Source organism: Symphalangus syndactylus, chromosome 11 (assembly GCF_028878055.3).
Source record: "Symphalangus syndactylus isolate Jambi chromosome 11, NHGRI_mSymSyn1-v2.1_pri, whole genome shotgun sequence".
NCBI lineage: Eukaryota > Metazoa > Chordata > Mammalia > Primates > Hylobatidae > Symphalangus > Symphalangus syndactylus.
Window position 1 is genome coordinate 121,428,867 of NC_072433.2, and position 25,052 is coordinate 121,453,918.

Here is a 25,052-nt window from a genome sequence, read left to right on the forward strand (position 1 = left end):
AGCTGGTTCTCTGTATCCGTAGTTTCCACATTCATGGATTTAACCAAACTTGGATCAAAAATATTCAGGAAAAAGTTGTGTATAGTGACTTTCTTTCTTGTCATTATTCCCTAAAGAATTCAGTAGACCAACTATTTACATAAAATTTACATTGCATTAGTAGGTTTCATAATCTAGAGATGATTTAAAGTACATGGGAGGCTGTGCATATGTTATATGCAAATACTGCACCACTTTAAAACAGGGACTTGAACATTCTCAGATTTTGGTATCTTTGAATACTGAGGGACAACCATATCTACCACGTTTTTAAAAAGTCCATTCATTTGTCAATGGATATTTGAGATGCTTCTATCTCTTGGTGATAGTGAATAGTGATGCAATAAACTTGAGTGTGTAAATATCTCTTTGAAATCCTGCTTTGAATACTTCTGGATAATTCTGAGATGTGAGATTGCTGAATTATATTGTAATTCTATTTTTAATTTTTTGAGTGATCTCCATACTGCTTTCCATAGCAGCTGCACCATTTTACATTCCCAAAAACAGTGAACAAAGGTTCCAATTTCTCCGCATCCTTGCCAGTGCTTGTTATTTTCTAATTTCTGTTTTTTGATGTTTGTTTTTCATAATGACCATCCTAATGGGTATGAGGTGATGCTTCATTGTGGTTTTGATTGGCATTTCCAGGATGATTAGTCATGTTGAGTATATCTTCATATACCTGTTGATCATTTGTATGTCTTCTTTGAAGAAATGCCTATTCAAGTCCTTTGTCTATTTTACAATAAATTGTTTTGCTATTGAGTTGTAAGAGTTCCTTATATATTTTGGATGTTAGCCCTTTATCAAATGTATGGTTTGCAAATATTTTCTCCTATTCTGTAGGGTGTCTTTTCATTCTGTTGATTATTTCCTTCGCTGTGTAGAAGATTTTCAGTTTGATGTCCTCCCACTTGTCTATTTTTGCTTTTATTACTTGTGCATTTGGTGTTATAGCCAAGAAATCATTGCAAGACCAATGCTGTAAAGCTTTTCCTCTATGTTTTCTTCTAGCAATTTTAGTTTCAGGTTTAAATCTTTAATCCATTTTCAGCTGGTTTTCTGTATGGTATAAGATAAGGGTCCAATTCATTCTTTTGCATGTGAATATGCAGTTTTCCTAACACCACTTGTTGAAGAGAATATCCTTTCCCCATTGCGTAGTCTTGACACCTTTGTCAAACATCATTTAACCATATCCATGTGGGTTTACTTTTGGGCTCTTTATTCTGTTTCATTGGTCTTCGTATCTGTCTTTATTCCAGTGCCATATTGTTTTGATTGTTGTAGATTTGTAACATGTTTTGAAATAAGGAAATTGTTTTGGCTATTTGGGGTTCTTTGTGGTTCCATATGAATTTTAATTTTTTTCTGTTTCTGTAAAAAACACTGTTGATATTTTGATAGGGATTGCACTGAATCTGTAAATTGCTTTAGGTAGTATGGACATTTTAACAATATTAAGTATTCCCGTTCATGAACATGGCATGTCGTGATGTTTATGTCTTTTTAAATTTCATTCAGCAATGTTTTTTGGTTTTAAGTATACAAACCTTTCACCTCTTGATTAAGTTTTTTCCTAAATATTTTATTTCTTTTAATGTTATTGTAAATGGTATTGTCTTCTTTCTTTTTAATTTTTTTTATTTCGATAGCTGTAGTAATTCCAGTGGTTTTTGGTTACATGAGTGAATTGCATAGTGGTGAAGTCTATGATTTTAGTGTACCTGTCACCCAAGTAGTGTACATTGTACGCAATAGGTAGTTTTTTATCCTTCATCCTCTTCCACTCTTTCCCCTTCTGAGACTCCAGTGTTTACTATACCAGTTTGTATGTGTGTGCGTACTCATAGCTTAGCTCCTACTTATAAATGAGTGCATGTGGTATTTGGTTTTTCATTCCTGAATTACTTCACTTAGAATAATGGCCTCTAGTTCCATCCAAGTTGCTGCAAAAGATATTATTTCATCCTTTTTATGGCTGAGTAGTGTTTTATGGTGTGTGTATATATATATGTATGTGTGTGTGTGTGTGTGTGTGTGTATATATATATATATCACATTTTCTTTACCCATTCATAGATTGATATGCACTTAGATTGATTCTATATCTTTGCAATTGTGAATTGTGCTACAGTAAACATATGTGTGCAGGCATCTTTTTGATATAGTGACTTCTTTTCCTTTGGGTATCTACGCAGTAGTGGGTTTGCTGGATTGAAAGTTGGATTACTTTTAGTTCTTACCAAAAGTTTCTCCATACTGTTTTCCATAGAGGATGTACTAATTTACATTCCCACCAGCATGTATAAGTTTTCCTTTTCACCACATCTGTGCCAACATCTATTGTTTTTTGACTTTTAATAGTGGCCATTCTGGTTGGTGTAAGATTGTATCTTATTGTAGTTTTAATTTGCCTTTGAGATTGTTTTCATAATTTTCTTTCCAGACTATTCAGTGTTAGTGAATAGAAACACAATTAATATTCATACATCTATACAATTTTTGACCTTAAAAATGTTTTGAGGCATAGAATTAAGAGAAGAAAATCAGAAATTGCAAAGATTAGGTGGGAGATGTAGAGGAAGATTAGTTACAGCACAAAATCAGTACAGATGCGGGAGTCTAACAGGTCGTATATGCTGTAATGTCATGGATAATCAGATTAAGGCCTTCAACAATGAGTTTGTTCATCTTCCCTGGGTACCTGCTGTCTACTACTATGTGACAGGTAGGGTGACATGCATTCAAGACACAGTGGTGAAAATTCCAAGGACAGGAGGTAAGACTAAGTATATGAATCTCTCAGCGACTTGAGGGAGTTGTAGTACAGCTAAAATACCGTGTTTGGTCAAGGCAACAGAAAGTTTCAAGAAGAGTCAGGTCAACACTGCCATGTTCTGAAGGCATATTAAGGTAAATTAAGGGAGCGTGGCCATTTTGTTAGTGATGAGGCAGACATTGGTGGCATTGGAAAAAGCAATTTCATTGGACTTATTTTGGGTGTGAAGCTGTGTTATGGAAGTTGGGGCAGTTAAATAAAAGGAGAGGAAATAAATGGGAACTGAGCCAGAATCAGATTAAGAACTTTAGCACCTGTAAGCATTTGAAAGCCTATAGAGCTCACTCTCTTAAAGTTTATTCTGAATAAAATTTTATTTTTCAAAATGATATAAAATGTACATGTTTTCTGGAGTTAGAATAGCTTTCTTGTACATCATCTAATGGCACAATTATGCGTGAGTACATTGTGACTGGCTTTGATATTTTTGTGCCTTTGCTTTGCTGATGTCATGGGACTCAGTGCTCAGTATGCATGCGGTGGTCCAGCACCCATAGAGACCCACTTCAGGGAACTAGACTTTAAAGGAGGGGAAGAAGATGGATTGAAAGTGAGTTGAAAGGCCAGGACTGAGGGATATGGGGGAGGAAGGGCAAGGTGTTATTCTGTTTTATATTGGGAGAATGCTCAAGAATATCCAAATGTTGAAGAAATGCAATTTCTTCCTTTCTCCCCCAGGCATAGTGCTTCATGCCTGTAATCCCGGTACTTGGGGAGGCAGAAGCAGGAGGATCACTTGAGGCCAGAAGTTCAGGGGAACATAACAAGCCGTTATTTCTACAAATAATAATTTTAAAGCATTAGCTGGGCATGGTGGTGTGTGCCTGCAGTCCCAGCTAGCTGGGAGGCTGAGGTGGGAGGATCACAGGAGCCCAGGAGTTTGAGGCTGCTGTGACCTATGACTGCACCACTGCACTCCAGCCTGGGTGACAGAGTGAGACCTTATCTCAAAAAAAAAAAAAAGAAACAAAATACATTTGGATACACATAGGAGAAGGCACAATTGATGATGCAAAGTTTGCTGAAGAGTTGGAAAAGATAAAATTGGGAGCATAGATGAAAGAATTAGCATCAGGCATGAGTACAACACTCTCTCCCTAGGAAGTGCAGTGCCAACCCTGAGGTGTCCACCCAGAGTATGTGTTCAAGGCAAATCAACATAATGCAACAATACAGAGCATCCGGTGGTTTAAGCATGTATATGTTCCAGCCAAGCTCATATAAGTATGGTTTGTGTAAACTGTAAAACAAACACATACAAATATATTCATTTTTTAAGCAAAACACATTATGTTTTGAGGCATTTGTCAGAGAAATCAGTTGAACTAGACTTTATGTTCACTTAGAAAATGTAAAATAATAGCAGGCAATTTTTTAATGTGTGCCATGTGTATTAGTCTGTTGTCATGCTGCTAATAAAAACATACCTGAGAATGGGTAATTTATAAAGACAAAGAGTTTAATGGACTCACAATTCCACCTGGCTAGGGAGGCCTTACAATCATGGCAGAATATGAAGGAGGAACAAAGGCATGTCTTTACATGGAGGTAGGCAAAAGAGTGTGTGCAGGGGAACTGCCCTTTATAAAAACATTAGATCTCTTGAGACTTATTTACTATCATGGGAACAGTACGGGTAAAACCTGCCCCCGTGATTCAATTATGTCCCACTGGGTCACTCCTATGATATGTGGGGATTATGGGGGCTACAATTAAAGATGAGATTTGGGCAGGGACACAGCCAAACCATATCACCATGTACCAGACACTCTGCCAAGTACTCTACAGTTTTATCTCATTTAATTTTTATCACAAGCCTTATGGGTTAGGTATATTAATATTGTCAAGGGTCACGTACCCAGAAAGTAAACCCCTTGACTGTAAAGCCCCTACTTTTAGCCACAGTAACATACTGTTTACTCATTTACCACGTAAAAAGTAGGATTAAACATAACAGAAACAGTTCATGTAACCAGTTCTATCATCACTAGACCGCAAGGTAGAGGACCAATGTAAATTAAGAAAGACTTGATTATACATTATCAAAACTCAGTAACTAAGCTGTAGATATTGATGGAATGCTTTATAAGCAACAGATGTAGACCAATTTAACAAGTGATTTTTATTTATTTATTTTTTTAATTTTATTATTATTATACTTTAAGTTTTAGGGTACATGTGCCCAGTGTGCAGGTTTGTTACATATGTATATATTGCCATGTTGGTGTGCTGCACCCATTAACTCATCATTTAGCATTAGCTATATCTCCTCATGCTATCCCTCCCCGCTCCCGCCACCCCACAAGTGATTTTTTTTTTGTGGTAAGTAACAACCATATAAAATAATGAAGTGATACTTATCACAAAAATATCTGCTGAAATCATGAAGAAAAATGTTGAAAAGGACTGTGCAAAAACTCAAAAGCATATAGATGATGTCATGTACCCAGCACCCTGTGTATCCTGAGGCTGTCTCTGCAGGAACTGCTCTCTCGCTTCCCTCTTTGTCCTCTTGGTCTGCCTCACTGATGTTTCCTGTCTTGTCTGGCCACTTAAAGGCCATTGGTTCTAGAGTTGTATTCCATTGTGCCTGCCACTCTGTTCACAGTGAACTCTGAAATCCATACACCTCTTGCACGGATATACCTGAATATCAGGAGTGATTTCCATTCAGCCTCTAACTTGGAGGCCTGATATGTGTAATTTTATTTAGGCATATGCCATTTCTGGGAAGGAATGCCTACTGTTTTCATTTTCATTTTCCTTTTCATTTTACAGTTGAGAAAACTGAATCTGGGAGTGATTTTTCCCCCCAAGGTCTGACCCAGAATCACTAGTGTTGATGGGGTTTAAATTCCTGTTTACAAATAACAAAGTCAAAGCCTTCTATGGGATAATATTACTTGGATATTGCATTCTCCCAGGACAGCTTGGCGGCACAATGTAGATTGCTTTGTTGATCTCATTCATTCAGATAGTAATTCCCGAGTTTGACAGGTAAAGATGCTGAGCTGTGAAGAGTGACGGAAGCAGTGTGTGAGTATTGGTAAGGGCACAGATGGCTGCTGAAAATTATAAAATCAAGATGCCAGGGATTATGAAGAATCATACACCGAGTGTGCCGGTTCTGGCTATTCTTAAACATTAGAAACTTATGATGAATATGTGAATGCATGACACCTCCTTGATGTTTTTTTTTTACTATCATATTAGCATAAAATACTCCTGGCATCTGACTTACCATAAAATCTCAATAGATTCCAGTGTTATAGAATACATATAGAAAAATATTATTAATGTAAAACCACAGTGACACAATAAAACATCCCTAATATAATAGCAAATTTCTTTTGGGTTATAAAAGAGCCCATTAAAGCATTTTGACTATGTTTTCTGTTGCTATGTTTTTACTTTATTTTACTACAATTACAAAGAGAAGAAACTACTGTTACCACCTACTTTAGAGGCTAGAAAGAAAATTGTGTGACAGACTTTCTTCTCTTTTTTTCCATATGCAACATGCCAGTTTTATATGATTTCTGTAGATTATTGCATTGTTGTTAAAACTTTTTCTTATAAACCATTGCAAAATTATTACACAATACAGAAATGTTAATTCAAAAGAAACAAAAAGCACTAATGTTACCTAGTCCATAAACTTCTTAGTTGATCTCTTTTTATCCATTTAAACAAAGTCAAGTGTTTTTTTTCTTCCTTATTATTAGGTATATGGTTAAAAGTCAGTCACACAGTTCTGAAAAGGCCCATAGAAAAACGTTCCTTCACGTTGAAGGTGATGCATTAATTATATGTACTTCTTGCCCTCCATCTGAAGCAGCTACGTGTATATCGGTTTTAGGCCCTTAGGCTTCAATTAAAATATTCAGTATTCAATAAGTATTTATTGAAGGAATTTCAAGGTAAGAAAGTCCCTTTTGATGTCTTTCTGTAAATGGATAAAATGTATCAGCTCAGTTATTAATTGGTAAACCACAAGGTAGTTAACTCTATGAGATTCAATTTTTTTTTTTTTGGCACAAGAATAGCCTAATAGTTTGTTCAGAGGACTGTATTAGGCAAAGAGTTCTCAGATATGACACTAAAAACACAATCCATAGAAGAAAAATGACTAAATCTGACTTCAGACTTTAAGGAGTAAGACAAGTAACAGATAGGAATAAACTATTTGTAAATTGTTTATCTGATAAATGATTTGTATAAGGGATATCTAAAGAACTGTCATAACTCAACAATCAAAAAACCAAAATATTCCATTTAAAAATTGGGGGAGAAAGGAAATGGAGAGTGACTGTTAATAGGACATAGTTTTCTGGGGAGGTGATAACATGTTCTGAAAATAGATTATGGCGATGGTTGCACTAGTATGTAAATGAGTTGCATACTTAATGGATGAACTTTATCTTATGTAAATAACATTTCAATAAACTGTTAGAAATGGGCAAAATATTTGAATAGATATTTCATCAAAAAGATACATGAATGACAAATAAATATGAAAAGATACTCAACAAATTAGTCATTAGAAAATTGCAAATTAAAACTGCAATGAAATAACACTTTATATTCATTATAACAAGCATTGACAAGCATGTGGAGAAAATGGAACTTTGAAACATTACTTTTGAAAATGTAAAATGGTGCAATTATTTAGTAAAATAGTTTAACATTTTTAAAAAAGTTAAATATGAGGTTGAGCGCAGTGGCTCATGCCTGTAATTCCAACACTTTGGGAGGCAGAAGTAGGTCGATCACTTGAGCCCAGGAATTTGGGACCAGCCTCAGCAAAATGGTGAAACCCTGACTCTACAAAAAATGCAAAAATTAGCCTGGCATCTGTAGTCCCAGCTACTTGGGAGGCTAAGGCAGGGGGATTGCTTCAGCCGGGAGGTCAAGATTGCAGTGAGCTGTGATCGTGGCACTGTACTCTAGTCTGGGTGACAGAGCAAGACCTTGTCTCAAAAAAAAAAAGAAAAAAAAGTTAAATATGAACATATTATACAACCCGGTGATTCCATCTGCCCAAGAGAAATTAAAACGTGTTCACTGAAGACTTGTATTTGAATGTCTATAGCAGCATTATTCCTAATAGACAAAAGCTGAGAACAATAAAAATTTCCATTAACTGATGAATGGATACACGAAATAACGGAAACTAAATACTAATGCATGCTAAAACATGAATGAACCTCAAAACATTATAAGAAGTAAAAATAAAACCAGGTCCAAAAAGAGTATGTGTTGTGTGATTCCATACATAAAATACCTAGAAAAGTCAAATTTCTACAGACAAAATCCGATTCGTGACTGCCTGGGCTTGGGTGGAAATAGAGATTGAATGCAAATGGGTGACATTTTCGGGTGACAGAAATGTTCTAAAACTGGATAGTGGGATGGTTGTATGTCTCTAGAAACTTATGAAAAATAATTAAATTTTGCATTCAAAATATGTGAAATTTAACAGCATGTAAATGACACTTCAATAGACATGTTTTCAAAAATAAAAAAGGAAATAAAAATAAACTGGAAGAATTATTTAAAACATTTACCAGGAAAAGTATTCATCATGTAATTTTTTAGGTATTTGGAAGAAAACTTCACTGTAATTCAAAAATATCTGTGTGTGTGTGTGTATGTGTGTGTATGATTAATAGTTTTATGCTAATATGCTATTACTTATACATTTCTACAGTAGTAATGCTAGTTAAATAATGGAAACCTCTTAAGAATAATTACAAACTAGAGTGGGTTATTTTTAAAGTAATGAATTCAGAAGATCTTATATCATAGTATTGACCACTTACCCTCCTTGCCATATAACCATTGGGTTGGTAGAATGATCAATTAAGCATCCTCCTGAACATCTTTTCAGGGTTAAGGGTTAAGTAATTTCTATTATTTTTTAAAAAAGTATGTATATACACCAAATACGTACCCCCGAAATAAAATAGAAAAAAATTAAAAAATAATAAATACCTGTTTATCAAAATGAGATTGTTCATTTTTCTTTTATTCTTTATTGTTAATGGTAAGAAGGATAAAAATTTGAAAGACATTGTGCTCATAATTAAGTATTCTTCTTCCTTGAATTGTATTTTACTTCTGAAATTAATTCCTGTGAGATGTCAAGAATAGCTAAGAGTAGACATGTGTAACAAAAATGTAATGTTGGTGATTTTCTGAGACTCAAAAGACTGCTTTGGAAGGCTTTAGAGGTCATTCTCAAGGTGAGGAGAAAGGATCTGATGCTGAGAGCCCCATCTTGAGCCATGTGGAGAACTCACACCTACAGTGCCTGTGCTTGTGTGTCAGAAGACTATGGAGGAGGCGTGTGTATTAGTTCTCCCACTGCTATAAGGACACACCCGAGACTGGGTAATTTAAGAAGGAAAGAGGTTTAGTTGAGTCACAGTTCCACGGGGCTGGGGAGCCCTCAGGAAACTTATAATCACTATGGAAGGGGAAGCAAACATGTCCTTCTTCACATGGTGACAGGAAGGAGAAGAATGAGTGCCCAGTGAAGGGGGAAGCTCCTGATGAAACCATTAGATCTTATGAGAACTAACTCACCATCACGAGAACAGGATGGGGAAAACTGCCCCCATGATTCAATTATCTCCACCTGATCCCTCCCATGACATGTGGGGATTATGGGACTATAATTCAAGATGAGATTTGGGTGGGGACACATCCAAATGATATCAGAATATAATTTGACACCTCTCATAAACTATGCCTTCCCTTTGCAACCGCCACTCTATCTCTGCTTATCTAATTTTTCAAAAAGTGAAAATAATCCATCTTATCAGGAACCTTTCATTATTCCCCTTGGGAGAAAAGTCCCATTGTTTTCTTGTTATAATGGCAACCCAGAAATACCCTAGAAATGTATGGTCTATTGAAATGCTTCTGGGATTGAGTATTCCACGTGGTACAGTCTGTGCCTCCACATGTCACTGCTTCCCCTAACATCCTTTTCTTAAGCTGATGAACTTGCAAGTCAAATGTGTGTGCTTTGGTGACTTTCTAACATCAACAATACATATTCCTTAAAAAATTGATAAGTAAATATACCTTAACTTTATAGTGAAAGGGCACATTATCGAAATTGGGTAGTACATCTATTTTATGAAGTTTGTTAGAATTCTATAAGAATAGATTAACATTTTCCTGAGCTGAAACTATTTTGTATGCAATTTTCTGGCAATTTTCTATTATGTGTAGATATGCTGTATACAATGAGTAAGAATAGCAGATTCAGCTAAATTCTTGCTAGGATAACATAACAGGGCCCATCAGTCACTATGCTTTAATTGCTGAAGGTAACAGCCACCTAAGGCAGGAATAAATTATGCCCAATTGTTAAGGGCAATTTTATGCCTTATCAGCTGGTCAGCAACAAGAGACTGGAATATATGGACCATTAATCTGTGAGCAGCTGTTGTAATGTCCCTTCCAGAAAGAAAGTGAGAGACCTCTTGGCCTACCTTGTCAATCACCAGCAAATTAAAAACAACTTAACTGTCATATTCTGTATTCATGCATTACAGATCTTTTTTTTAGGGAAGATTAGCTTAGATAATACATGTGCATTATCTTTAAAACCAATCAAGGTTTTAGAGCCTTTGCCCTCTGTATTTTCTCATATTCTGTAACTGAAGAATTTTAGGGAAAACAGGGCTTAAACATAGGAGATTCTGCAAGTTATCAGAGACCTTTATTCTTTATTTTCCTGTATTGGTTTGCTTACTTTTGTATTTCAGCCTTAATCCTAAGAACATAAGAAACCGATTAAAAATATAACTAAACAAATACATATTTTAGGGATGATGGCCGTACATATTCTATTTTAAATATTTGTTTTAGGAAAAATGGAAACATATAGGTAGAAAAAAATGATGAAACCAAGGAGGATAGTTGCTAAATTTATTAACCAAAGTTCGGTATATTTTCTAAGTTTTCAAATTATATTTTAGAAAGTTTACCATAAACTGACATGATTTTACAGCAGCAAAGGCAAGGATAGAAATGATTCATACTGTCTTTGTGACAAAAACAATCAGATGATAGGAAAAACACAATATCTAATATTGCCACTGGAAAGAAATTCATCATGAAGAAACCATTGTGTTATGTAGTGAATAACATCATCAATAGCATTCTTATCTATGAATACTGAGAGCATCCTGACTTTCTTTTGTTTTTATTTCTTATAACATCACTCCGTCAGAAGATGGCATACTACCAAAAAGTTGTTAGGTAAAATAATTGGTTCTAGGGAACACTTGGAAGGCAGACCATGTTTCTAATGTACTGTAAGGGAAGGGATTGGCAAAAAGAACCTCAGTAATGCATGTTGGCTGAGTATTACAAGGAAAATATGAGCTCAGGGAAGGACTGGCTGTTTCCCATGCAGGAAAAGACTGTGTATTACATGGATAGGAGCTGAATCTAGGGGCTGAGTGACCTTTATGTTGACCCCTTTGGAAAGAATGAGGTTTTTTTAATGTTTGTGAGGAAGAGCCAAGTGGGTATTTGAATGTGAAAGATGTGGACTGTGGCAGAAACTGGCAAGAGACTCCCCAATCACATTCTTGTTTCTAAAAATATGAGAAGAGCAGCATGTTGCAATCTCCTATGCAGGTAGATTGTAGCCATGGGCGTAGTTCTGGACAGTGGAATGTAGCAAGAGGTAATGCGTGTCATTTCTAGGCATTGGCCCTGAAATATTTTGTGTGAGCGTATGCAAGCCCTTCCTTTCTCCTGTTTCCTTGTCCATATCCTTTAAGGTGGACACAGGTGAAAGAAGCCTGGATAACTGAGAACTCATATAGGAGGGGATAGCCAACCAATGCCCGTCTAACTGCAATGCGAGTTGGAGGGGATTACCTTGACTAATACAGGTAAATGAAAAATAGTTGTACAATGAAGAAATAAACAAGAGGCAAAATTTATCAATCCTCATGTAGTTTATCATCATTTTTTAGTCTAATATTATTTATCACTTTTTATGTGCAGTGTTATTTCAAATTTACTTTAAATTTTCTTCCCTTTATCATCATCAGAGTTTTCTGTGGTTTCAATATTTGGAATGAACAGATATTTTAAGTGACCTATACAAGTCGCAGGCTCCAACAGAAATTATCTGTTGGCTTGCCTTTTTTTTTTAAAGTACAGATTGATTTGGTAGCTTTTTTGATGGTGTCAATTATTGTGTTCTGTTATTAAATATTATATACTATATTATATTTATAATTATATTTTCCTACATAGCAATCCATGTTATCAACATTTTCAAGCTTATTTGCACAGAAGTTAAGCAATGTATTGCTGCCACACGGTATGTGATGAACATTTTGACTGGAAAGGCCTGTCTTTGCCATTTTGAGATGGAGTCTCAGTCTGTCACCCAGGCTGGAGTGTAGTGACATGATCTCAGCTCACCGCAACCTCTGCCTCCCGGGTTCAAACGATTCTCTTGCCTCAGCCTCCCGAGTAGCTGGGACTACAGGCTACTGTAGTAGCCACCACACCCGGCTAATTTTTGTGTTTTTAGTAGAGACGGGGTTTCGCCATGTTGGCTGGGCTGGTCTTGAACTCCTGACCTCAGGTGATCTGCTCGCCTTGGCCTCCCAAAGTGCTGTGATTACAGGCGTGTGCCACTGCACCCAGCTGCCATTTTTTAATTTGTATAAAATTGGTAGGCCACTTGAATCCTGGAGTGACTGAAAATGTCTTTGTTCCTCAGTTTCTTCACTTTTTATAAATAAGGGTAACATTAATAATCTATCATGTTTATTAAGAAATTAAATACACATATAAAGTGCTTAGAACCCAGTAAAAGGTACCTATATTTTAAGTAATATTACTGTGCCTCAGCATCTGTTCTGGTTTTTCTATTTGTGTGCCTTGTTGTGTACATTTGCTCTTTTTCCATTAAAAAAATGTACCTACATATCTTCATGTGTACATATGTTTGTATGTATTTATATTGGAGTCATTTCCCATTTCCACAGCTACTTGTCTATCCAGATGGGAAGCACTTCTTTCACAGCCTGTGGCAAATGGTGGATGGGTTGGGAGTGGATGTAGGGGTATGTTGACGGGGGAAGAAGCAGAATATTTGGTTTGGCTGGCAGGTCCTATTGTGGGTTCCTTATTGATTCCCACTGATCTTTGAATCCTTGAATTGGGGAGGATACTCTTTTGGTAGAGCAGACTAAAAGAGAAATAGGAGAATGTGACAAAGATGAGCTACACTTAAGATGAACTACACTTAAGTTTTAGAATTTCAATAGCGTAAATTCTTAAAATGCATGTTACAGAAAGAGTAACTGGAGGGAAGAGAGTATGAGATATTAAAAGTGGCTCGGTGCAGTAGCTCATGCCTGTAGTCCCAGCACTTTGGGAGGGCAAGGAGGGTGTATTGCTTGAAGCCAAGAGTTTGAGACCAGCCTGGACAACTTGGTGAAACCTCACCCTACTAAAAATACAAAAATCAGCCAGGTGTGGTGGCATGCGTCTGTAATCCCAGCTACTGTGGTGGCTGAGACAGGAGAATCACTTGAACTCGGGAGGCAGAGGTTGCAGTGAGCCAAGATCGCGCCACTGCACTCCAGCCTGGGTGACAGAGTGAGACCCTGTCTCAAAAAAAAAAAAAAAGAAAGAAAGAAAGAAAAAAGATATGAACGTCTAGGGTGATGGGTTTGGATTATTGATATTTTAAGAATAACACATTTAATGAACCACAGTCTTCGTTGAGAAATTAAAAACAAAAATCACTCTAATTTGTCTTAGTTCATAATGATACACAAAACAAAGTTTTTTAAGAAGTAACAGTTTTTATAAAGATTAGGACAACAAGGTCTCTATAGTAGTAAAATAATATTAAAAATTGATTGAATATTTCCAGCTCTCTATTTATTATCTGTATAACCTTAAGCAAGTCCTCTAACATCTCTGAGTCTTAGTCTCTTCATTAGCAAAAAAGTAAAACTAATAATTTTAATGGAATCTTGAGTCATTAGCAAAAAAGTAAAGCTAATAATTTTTAATGGAATCTTGAGTCACTATATAAAAGTACTATATATGGTACCTAGAGGACAATAGGAGTTTAATACATATTATGTTAGTACTGTTTTCCTTTCTTGATTATCCTTATCTTTTATAGATAAAATAAAAATGAATGTAATGAAGAAAACTTAGTTGTACTATATATTGTAGTAATGTGTAAGAAAATAATTAAATAGTGAGCTATTAATGAAATTATTATTCCAACTGAAATAGAGACCATGGCATAAACACTGAAAGGCAGAAACTATATAAAAACAATTAGTGGGCTGGGCGCATTGGCTGACGCCTGTAATCCTAGCACTTTGGGAGGCCAAGGTGGGTGGATCCCCTGAGGTCAGGAGTTCAAGACCAGCCTGGCCAACATGGTGAAACCCTGTCTGTACTAAAAGTACAAAAATTAGCTGGGTGTGGTGGTGGGCGCCTGTAATCCTAGCTACTTGGGAGCCTGAGGCAGAAGAATCACTTGAACCTGGGAGGCAGAGGTTGCAGTGAGCTGAGATCGCATCATTGCACTCCAGCCTGGGCAACAAGGGCAAAACTCCATCTCAAAAAAAAAATTAGTATATGGTTACAGGCAGGATTTTAGTTTGTTTTTCAGATTCAGAATGTATGAATATGCATAAGGCCATTAATATCTGAAAATAATAGATGTAATATATATTTATTATATGTAAATTATATATGATTTATATATTATTAAATATATATTTATATATATTTTATATATATGTGTGTGTGTATATATATATATATATATATATATCAGTTGAAGTGCATTTTCCATAAAGAAAACAATCGTAGGCTGACACAGTGGCTCATACCTGTAATCCCAGCACTTTGGAAGGCCAAGGTGGGTGGATTGCTTAAGCCTAGAAGTTCAAGACCAGCCTGGGCAATGTAGTAAGATCCTGTCTCTACAAAAAATACAAAAACTAGCTGGGTGTGGTGGCACATGCTTGTGGTCCCAGATACTCGGGAGGCTGAGGTGGGACGATCACTTGAGCCCAGGAGGTGGGGGTTGCAGTGAGTCAAGATTATGCTATTGCATTCCAACCTGAGCAACAGAGTGAGAAGACTGTCTCAAAAAAGAAAATATAAAGCAATTGTAGTAATAGAGTACACAGAATCTTTTTTTGGGAGAAAGCATTCTGAGTAGAAAAAAAATCTGTCAGAAATATTTTAGGTACATAGAATTTTCCAAAATAACTCTTTTTAATATATAATTTCTAAAACTGTATTATAGTAAATGCATATTTACTTATATAATTTTAAGCAATATACTAAAGTGAAAGGAAAATAATATAATTTAGTTGTCATATCTCTTTTATTATGTCTTAAAAAAGTGGTATATTCACTGGCATTTATGGTTTTTCTTTCAGTTTGTATTATTCAGCCTTTTTTTCTTTCAATTTATTAAGGTTTAACTGACATAAAAATTCTATGTATTTAAGTTGTACAACATGATGTTTTGCTATATGTGTACTTTGTACAATGATTATATCATGCTAATTAACATATCCGTCTCCTCATACACTTATTTTTTTGTGGTGAGAACATTTAAGATCTACCATATGAGGAGAGAGTTTCAAGATGGCTGACTAGATGCATCTAGGAAGTGCCACTCCCACTGTGAGAGGCCAGGATTTTGGCTAAACCAACATAATTTGAACATATCTTTGGAGAGAAAATGCCAAATGTGGATGGAGAAAAGAAGCAAACCTGGAGCTGAAGAGGGAGGGAACTGAGGTGCTTGAACACTACGCCTGGTTCCTAGCCCTTAACAGTGCCTGCAGAAGAGATGAGTGAAGAGACTAGGGTAGGCTTCCCACTCTCACTGTGGACCTCTGGGATCCTAGCTGCAGGGAAACCCACACCCCCCATGGATATGTGAGCTTGTAGGATCTCCCTAGAGATTAGACAGAGATGGGTCTTTAGCAGGTATAGTGCCAAGGACACCAAAAAACTGCTAATTCTCTACCCTGTGAAACCAAGGGCAAGAATCTAACAACAAAGACCCTGTATAGAGACTTAGCCCTCTGAAAACTCCCAGAAATGAAGCCACCAACTGACTGCTTGATTTATACCACAGTTAAATGAACACCAACCCTCCTAGATAAGAAAAAAAATCAGTGCAAGGACTCTGGCAATTCAAAAAGCCAGAGTATCTTCTTACTTCCAAACTAGCCCAATCACTCCCCAGCAATGGTTCCTAACTGGTCTAAATTGACTGAAATTACAGACATGGAACCCAGCATCTGGATGGCAAGGAAGCTCATTGAGATCCAGGAGAAAGTTGAAACCTAATCCAACAAAGCCAAGCAATCCAGTGAAATAATTCAAGAGCTGAGAGACAAAACAGCCATTTAAAGGAGACCTAAACTGAACTTCTTGAGTTGAAAAATTTACTGCAAGAATTTCATAATACAATCCGAAGGACTGACAGCAGAATAGACAAAATTGAGGAAAGAATTTCAGAACGTGAAGACCAGTTGTTCAAATCAACTCATCCAGACAAAGATAAAGAAACAAGAATTAAGAAAGATGAACAAGCCTCTGAGAAATATGGGGTTATGTAAAGAGAGCAAATCATAACCCAGTGGCATCCCTGAGAGAGAAAGAGAGAGAATATACAACTTGGAAAATATATTTGAGGAAAGAGTCCATGAAAATCTTTCTAATTTTGCTAGAGAGGTTGACATGCAAATTCAAGAAATACAGAGAACCCCAGCTAGATATTATACAGGATGGCTATCCCCAAGGTCCATACAAATCAGATTCACCAATGTCAACACAAAAGAAAAAATCTTAAAGGCAGCTAGAGAGAAGGGTCAGGATGTACACAGGGAACCCCATCAGACCAGCAGCAAATTTCTCAGCAGAAATCTTACCAGATAGAAGAGATTGGGGATCTATTTTTAGCATCCTCAAAGAAAATAAATTCTAATAAAAATTTTATACCCTTGCCAATCTCAGTTTCTTAAGTAAGAGAGAAATAAAATCCTTCTCAGACAAGCAAATGATGAGGGAATTTGTTTCAACTATACCAGCCTTACAAGAGGTCTTTATGGGAGAGCTAAACATGGAATAAAAAAATGGCACCTGCTACTGTAAATACTTAAGTGCAAAGCCTGTAGTATAAAGCAACTACACAACCAAGTCTACAAAATGGCTTATAACATGACACAGGCAAACTCTTACATATTAATACTAGTGCTGAATGTAAATGAACACCCCATTTAAAAAACACAGAGTGACAAGTTGCACAAAAAGACAAGACACAGCCATCTACTGTTTTCAAGAGAACCATTTCACATGTAGCAACACCAACAGGCTCAAAATAAAGGTTGAAGAAAGATCTACTATGCAAATGAAAAAAAAAAGACTAAGAGTCACTATTCTTATGTCAATTAAATGGGTTTTAAACCTTTAAAAACTAAGAAGGAAAAAGGAGGGCATTATGTAGTGATAAAGGGTTGAATTCAACAAGAAGGCTTAACTTTCCTAAGTATAAACACATCCAGCATTGGAGCACCCAGATTCATAAAACAAGTTCTTTGTGACTTACAAAGAGACTTAGCCACAGAATATTAGTGGGAGATTCAACACCCCACTGATAGTGTTAGACAGATCACTGAGGCAGAAAACTAACAAAGAGCTGGGCACGGTGGCTCACTCCTGTAATCCTAGCACTTTGGAAGGCCCAGGTGGGTGGATCAGGAGGTCAGGAGTTCAAGACCATCCTGGCTAATACGGTGAAACCCCATCTCTACTAAAAATACAAAATAAAAAATTAGTCAGGCATGGTGGCACGCACCTGTAGTCCCAGCTACTCAGGAGGCTGAGACAGGAGAATCACTTGAACCAGGGAGGCGGAGGTTGCAGTGAGCCGAGATCACGCCACTGCACTCCAGCCTCAAAACAACAACAACAACAACAACAACAACAACAACAAACACAGAAACTCTAGACTTAAACTCGATACTTGACCATTGTGACATAAGAGACATCTACAGAACACTTCACCCAACAACCATATACATTCTCATCTCCACACAGAGCATATTCTACGATTGACTACAGGTTGGGTCATAAAATCTCAATGAAAGTCTCAATAAATTAATAGAAGTCTCAATAAAAGTCTCAATAAGTTAAAAAAATCAAAATCATATCAAGCACACTCTTGGACCACAGTGCAATAAAAACAGAAATTGATATAAGGAAGGTCTTTCAAAACTACACAAATACATGGGAATTAAACAAATTACTCCTCTGTAACTACTAGGAAAACATCAAAATTAATACACATTTCAAAAAATTCTTTTAAATTAATGACAATAGGGACACAACTTACCAAAATCTGTGGAATGCAGCTAAAGCAGTGTTAAGAGGAAAGTTTATACTGCTAAACAACTTCATCAAGAAGCCAGACAGTTCTCAAATGAAAAATCTGTCTTTGTTCCTAAAGGAACTAGAAGAAAAAGAATGAATTAATTCCAAAACTAGCAGAAGAAAATAAATAACTAAAATTAGAGAAGAACTGAATGAAACTGAGACACAAAAATCCATACCCACTCACTTGCTATAGAAGCAACATACAATTCTGCCATTTACAAAGATTAAAAAAAACTAAACGATTGTTCTTAAAACTTATTTTGTTCTTTTTTTTTAATCCTTCTTTTAATAAGCCTCTTTACCCCTTTTACTCTGTGGACCAAATCAGAGGTATATCAATCCAGAAATGCATTAAAAAAAAACTGTTTCATGACCAAGAGAGGTACCTTTGAAGGCATACAAGATTGTTCTGATATTAAAAATTATTTGAAGTTTTAAAAAATCACATAAGGCTATAAAATATCAAATACACACATAATTGAACAAGATACTATTTAAGTACAAGTACCTGTATGAAACGTGTTAAGAAAATAATCAAGAGAATGATTATAGATACTGGTTACCTCTTTGGGGAATCAGGGGATAGGAAAATGAAGCACACAGTTGATGCAATGATATTGTCAATAGCCTACTTCTTGGAGTGTGTGTTAGGGTCATAAGTGGTTGGTTATTATTACACTTGATAACTTCCATATTGTGGCTTGTATTTTCATATGTATCAAATATCATATAATAACTTACAATTTAAGGAAAAAGAAATTTGTGTAAGTAATAGAAATTCTACAATTAAACTCCTTTTAAAACTGATAAAGAGAAGTAAAATATAAATTTGTCTACTATTTCAACCTGTCTCTAAGTTCAATATCTATTTAAAACCTTTTAATGTTGTATTTGGTAACAAAAAGAAATGTGTTTTTTTGGTTAGGCTGGATAGCTGTATTGCTGAAACAGCTGGTTTTTATGCTAACAAAATTATTACTGGAAGAAATACATATTTTGTGCTCTCAGAAATGTTTTTTACCCTTAAATATTTGGTAATTTTGATTTTAAGTGAGGCTAGCATCGTTGGCTGGTTATTTTAACAGTGCCAGAAATAAAGAAATCCAGGTAAAAGGTGAAGAATTTTGGCACTAGCTCTAATGGGCAACCCTGCAACATGTTTCTTAGTGGGAATAGGAATCTTGCTAGGAAAAAGATAAATTAGAGCTATGTCTGAATATCAAGTAATGGAGATTTTATATATTTATTATTTCAGATTACAAGGAACATAAGAAATCATTAATATTAATGAGATGTGCTAGAAACTTTCTCATACTAAATCTTTGAAATCTGGCATGTGTTTTGCATTTAAAGCACATGTTAATTTGGACTAGCTACATTTTAAGTTCTTAATAGCCATGTGACTACCATATTGGATGCACACCTATGTCTATAGCAACCTCAGTTAAACTTGTTAAAAGCAACCAAGGTGGAAATACTTTTGCCAAAATTAAAGATTGAATGAGACCAATTAGTTTATGATTTTGAACTATTTATCTTTGTGTCTATCTCAGATATCTCTCAGATTGTGTAAATCATTGCTTTTGAAATGAGGTTTGCAGATTAATCTGCTAGCTGATAAAGAGGGAGGGGGGTCTTACAGGTTATGTTCCATCTGGATTGACTGGTAGGTAAAACAAGCAACAACCCAAAGGAAATTGGCAAAGATAAGTAAGATAGAAATTCCAAGAACAACACTGGAAACGGCCAAGGCAGCAGGTTGGAGCCATATCAATTTCAGGAAGACAGGAATATTAAACACGAAAAGAATTTAGCAACTGTAAAAGAAAAGACCTCCTGGGCAAAGGGTGTAGGTAGAGTTTTACCACAATGATGAGGATAATATCAGTGTTGGCAAGCAAATAGTGTATCTCCTCTTTCCATGTCCCCAAAATGATATGTATATGACATTTTTCCCTTCAATTTTTCTGTTTTTATTAATATTTTATTTCCAGAAAAAAGGTGATTTTAATTACAGTTAAATAGAAAGTGAAATTAAATGGTCTTTTTAACATATTGATCACTTACATTGCCTACTGAGATTAGAATGTTGAGTCTTATTCCTAAATTTCTAATAGGTTTATTTTTTGGCTTAGAATGTTGTCTAGATTATCTCTTGCTTGGCTCTGTTATTATTTGAAATGAGATCATAGAGAATGTTGTTAGCAGAGTTTCTATTCCCATGCACTAATCAAAGTACATCAATCATAATAATTGACCTGGGCTTAGTATTGTTCCTCGTTCTAGTTAATCAGAGATATAGTCATATAGTTATCACGACTAGATAAAAGAAGTAGAATGCACTAACTGAATGATATTTTGAATATTAGAGACAGTATATAATACATAATCATGACCTGCTATTTGAGATAAAAGTCTGTGTTTACATGAGTTTCAGAAACAGGATTTTGGGCACTAAAAGTTAAAATAAATCTTCTTAAAATCAACTCACATACTTGTAATTAAAATAACCTGGGTCTCTAGTCTCAAGGCTCAAGGTAGATACATGAGCTAAATAAATAATGGGCTTAGAACGATTGGTTTCTCTCTTTCTAATTTCTGAAATGAAAGAAAGTACATGTGTCTTGACAGTGTCATGAAGGGTACACTTAATTCTTCCTTAATAATTTGAATGAAAGATCAATTTAATAGGGTAAAGAAAGAATCCTACCTTTCCCTTTGCCATCTTTAACTTCAAGCAAGGGTAATTGAAGGAAAAAAAAGCTATCATCACTCCCGTAGTAAAATCATGTAAGTGACTTTCTTTAACTGATTTCAAATAAAATAAAAACAAAGAAATGGCTCGAGAATCAGAGTTATAAACTGCTCAGTGAAACGTTTTTAAAAAGCTCAGCTACTGTCTCTCAGGATTTATTAAAAAAAACCAGAATTGGATATATGTAAAGTACTATACTGCACCACATAGAGCTTTATCTGTGAAACTGAATATACTGTCTTTCCTTCACTTTTACAAACCTCTTTTTCTATGGTTACAAAATTGATTTCTGATCATGATATGAATCAGTCTGATGAGAAAATAAAACATACTTTATGTGTTTCTTCTTTTAACTAAACTTATATTTTGAGATAATTATAGATTTATATGCAGTTGTAAAAAAATAATGCCCCATGTATGCTTTACTCAGTTTTGCCAGTGGTTACCATGTTGCAAAACCATAGTGCAATATCCCGATCGGGAAAATGTCATTGATGCAATCTACCAATTTTATTTAGAATTCCCCATTTTTACATATACTTGTACGGGTGTTTAGTTTTTATCACGTGTGGTTTGGTGTATCCACACGTGTAGGTCAAGATACAGAACAGCTGCATTACCAAGCATCCCTCATGTTAGCCTTTTATAACTACATCCACCTGATTCCACCCTACACTTCCATTTTGAACCCCTGGCAACTCCTAATATATTATCCATCTCTGTGATTTTGTTATATCAAGAAGAAGGTTAAACAGACAGAATCATATAATATGTAACCTTGAGATTGGCACATTTGCCTTAGAATTTATCCATGTCATTCTGCGAATTAGTAATTCATTCCCTTTTATTGCTGGGTAGTATTCCATGGTATGAATGTACCATAGTTTTCTTAAAACCATTCACCTGTTGAAAACCGTCTGGTTTGTTTCCAGTCTTCTGGTATTTTAAATATAAAGCTGCTATAAACACTTATCTATGGTTTTGTGTGTGTGTGGTCTTTGTTTCTGTTTTGGAATACAAATGTAAATTTCTATGGACTTTTGCTATGCTAACTTTATTTTATTTAAAATTGTAAGTTAAAAAAGGTACATAGATATCAGTAATGTCATTGAAAGTGTTTAACAAAAATATGCTTTATAGTCCCCTAATTAAAAGTAGTTTTTAGATCAAATTTTCCTTGAAAGAAAAGAGAGATCATTCTAGGGAAAACCCTCAGCAGATGGAGAATTTAAAACTTCATTTTCAGTGGATTCAAGGAGAACCCATGCCTTCTTTAACATGAAATTTCCAGTGAGTTTTACTAGTGTAAGATGGGTACTCTCCCTGAGCAGTCTGCACCCAGGTGAATGAAGGCAAGGGGAGTTGAGCCCTGCAAGACCATTTCTCTCAGCACCTTCTCCTGAGCAGTCTTGTCATTTCTCTTTTCTCGGGGGAAAGAGAATGAGGAATTGACCCAGGATTGAGTGTTAAACTAATTGAGGTCCCTCCACTTTCCATCTGGGAGGACACATTAAGAGTTAGAAATGATCGTTCCTACCCTTCAATGATATCATAAAACCAAACATTGCAACGCAAAATGAGTGCCATTTTGGATCCTTCAGCATTAGTTAATGGTGTTTTTGAAGACTAGGGAGCTCATGAAGAAGAGCGTGTTCCTATTTGTTCAGCTGAGGAACAAGACCTTGCTGAGGCAAAAACTTTAATATCATTTATCAGAGACTTCAGTGAAAGTGACATATTCAGAACTTGCAGCAAAGAGAGTTCAATATTTTCAGGGCATTCTTTGTGTTGTTAATAGGGTAGGGGATTCTGAGAACTACTTGAATAAGATAAAAGAGTATCACTGTCCTCGAAAAAATTCAGAGATGTGGTGTATCTCCAAAGGAAAGTAAAGTTTAAAACCACAAATTCCACGCAACAGTCACTTGCTTTCTAATATCGCTCTATTCCTGCAAATGAGTCAAAGGTTTGAATACTTCACTAAACTATAAAGCAGAGCTCATAATAGTAAATCAGGCAGACAATCAAAAGCTTAACTCTGTGTCATTCTTGCTTATGTTTTAAAGATAAAGCAGTTCCTAGTCTCTGGTTCTGTCTACATCTTTAGGGTAGAGGCTGTACATCATTGCCCTTCAGAAGTGGGGACTGTTGGGTTTTTGTGTTAAGGTCATTTAAGTCACAAAAAACAGCAATTTCTCTCTCCCTCTGCAAATTAAACACACTCCCCGTCGTGTTGTAATAGATTTCAGTCCTTTGTAATTAAAGATCCAACTGTTCACCTCTTGAAACCAAGCACTTTTTACCACATTGTTGCTTCATTTATCTCTGAGGAAAGACACGGACCCACTCATTTGCTATTGGAGTGACGCAGTGTGCTCTGTATTGCTGGCAGTAACACAGCAATAAAAGTGAACAGCAGACGTTTTGGAACAGAAACATTACCTTGACTCTCTAATGAGTTTTGTTTTTCAAGAGCTTTTCAGTAAAAGAGATTTACAACGAAAGAAACCTCAAAGTAGGATGGCTGGCTCTTCAGAGTGTTATCCTTACCCAGAGTGATTCACATATATCCTCTCTAGTTCTTTAGCTGGACTTTGAGTTGCCTTTTTCCAGTATTTCCTTTTGCCTTCTGTAGCAGAAATTTCATTTTTTGCTTGTTTTCTTCTCTTTCACTTCTGACTCATTCCATGTTCTCACATGACCCCATGACAAATTCTGCTTTGACTGTGTCTGATTCTGAGTTTCCCAGAAAGCAAAGCCTGAGGCAGAGGGAATAGGTGCTACTACCAAAGGATGCATGAGTGAGCAAGAAGGGAGGGATGTAGGAAAGGAGGCAGACTTAAGGTGAAGGTGCATTCGACACTGCTGTTTGTTGAGTGTGACTCGTTGCTAGAGCCACGGAAACAAGCCCTCAGGAAGCTGAAGAAAGTGCTTTGCAGCCAACTTGAGTAAAGGAGGAAATTCATTCACTGGGTCCTATCACTGATTGTTCAAAAGTCACCCATCCTATGGAGAGTTGCACTTCTAGTGATGCACGTATGGACATATGCATCCCATTGGTTCTCCTGGGGAAGTCATCTAGGAAGGCCTGTGCTGAAGTAGGGGTGCTGTCAGAGAATGTCTGCAAGAAGCCAGCCAGAGTTCATGCAGAGCTGGTTGTCACCGCAGCAGGTGGAATAGAAGATAGTTGAAGCCTAGAGGATCTGAAGAGCTGCCCAGGATGTGTCCAACGCACATTGCAATTGCTTCCTATAAATTGTCAGTCTGTGCAGAGGCACAAGTGAAACTTGTCTTTGCAATTGAGGACTTAAAATAGTCTTGAAAACATGGTCTTGGGACTATGTACTTAGGTTGTAAGAGATCGCTAATTCAATCCTGTTTGAGCAAGTAGGAAACAGAGATCATACATGTTTCATTCTGCGTTCCCAATATGAAACATAAAGTTTGCCACAAAACAAATGCTCAACACAACTTTTAATAATAATGACTGCTTATGTGTGAATTACATTTTAGGACCACTAGAACGTACAAATTTAGTCATTAAAAGAATAACTCTGATATATTTTGTGACACTAGTTGCTATCGCATGATAAATCAAAGTATTAGGTTTAGTCTTTGACATGCTAGGGTCATTTAAGAAGTCTGCTCCCAATTGTCATTTCAACTCAGAAATTGCTGGAGACTGTGTGTCCAGTTTTATCTGACTTGTCTGGCCTGTTTAAGCCCAAAGTCCTAGACATGGAGTGATGTTATCTAATATGGGCTTGAAGCCACTTTCGATAGATAGCTCAGAGAATAGCCACCTGTGCTTTTTCGTATTGAGCTGCCTTAGGGACTCTTATTTAAAATGGTTCACTAAGAACCCTAAGCTACTATAGACAAACAGAATTTAAAAAAAATAATCAATTAAGTAAGTAAAAGCAATATTAC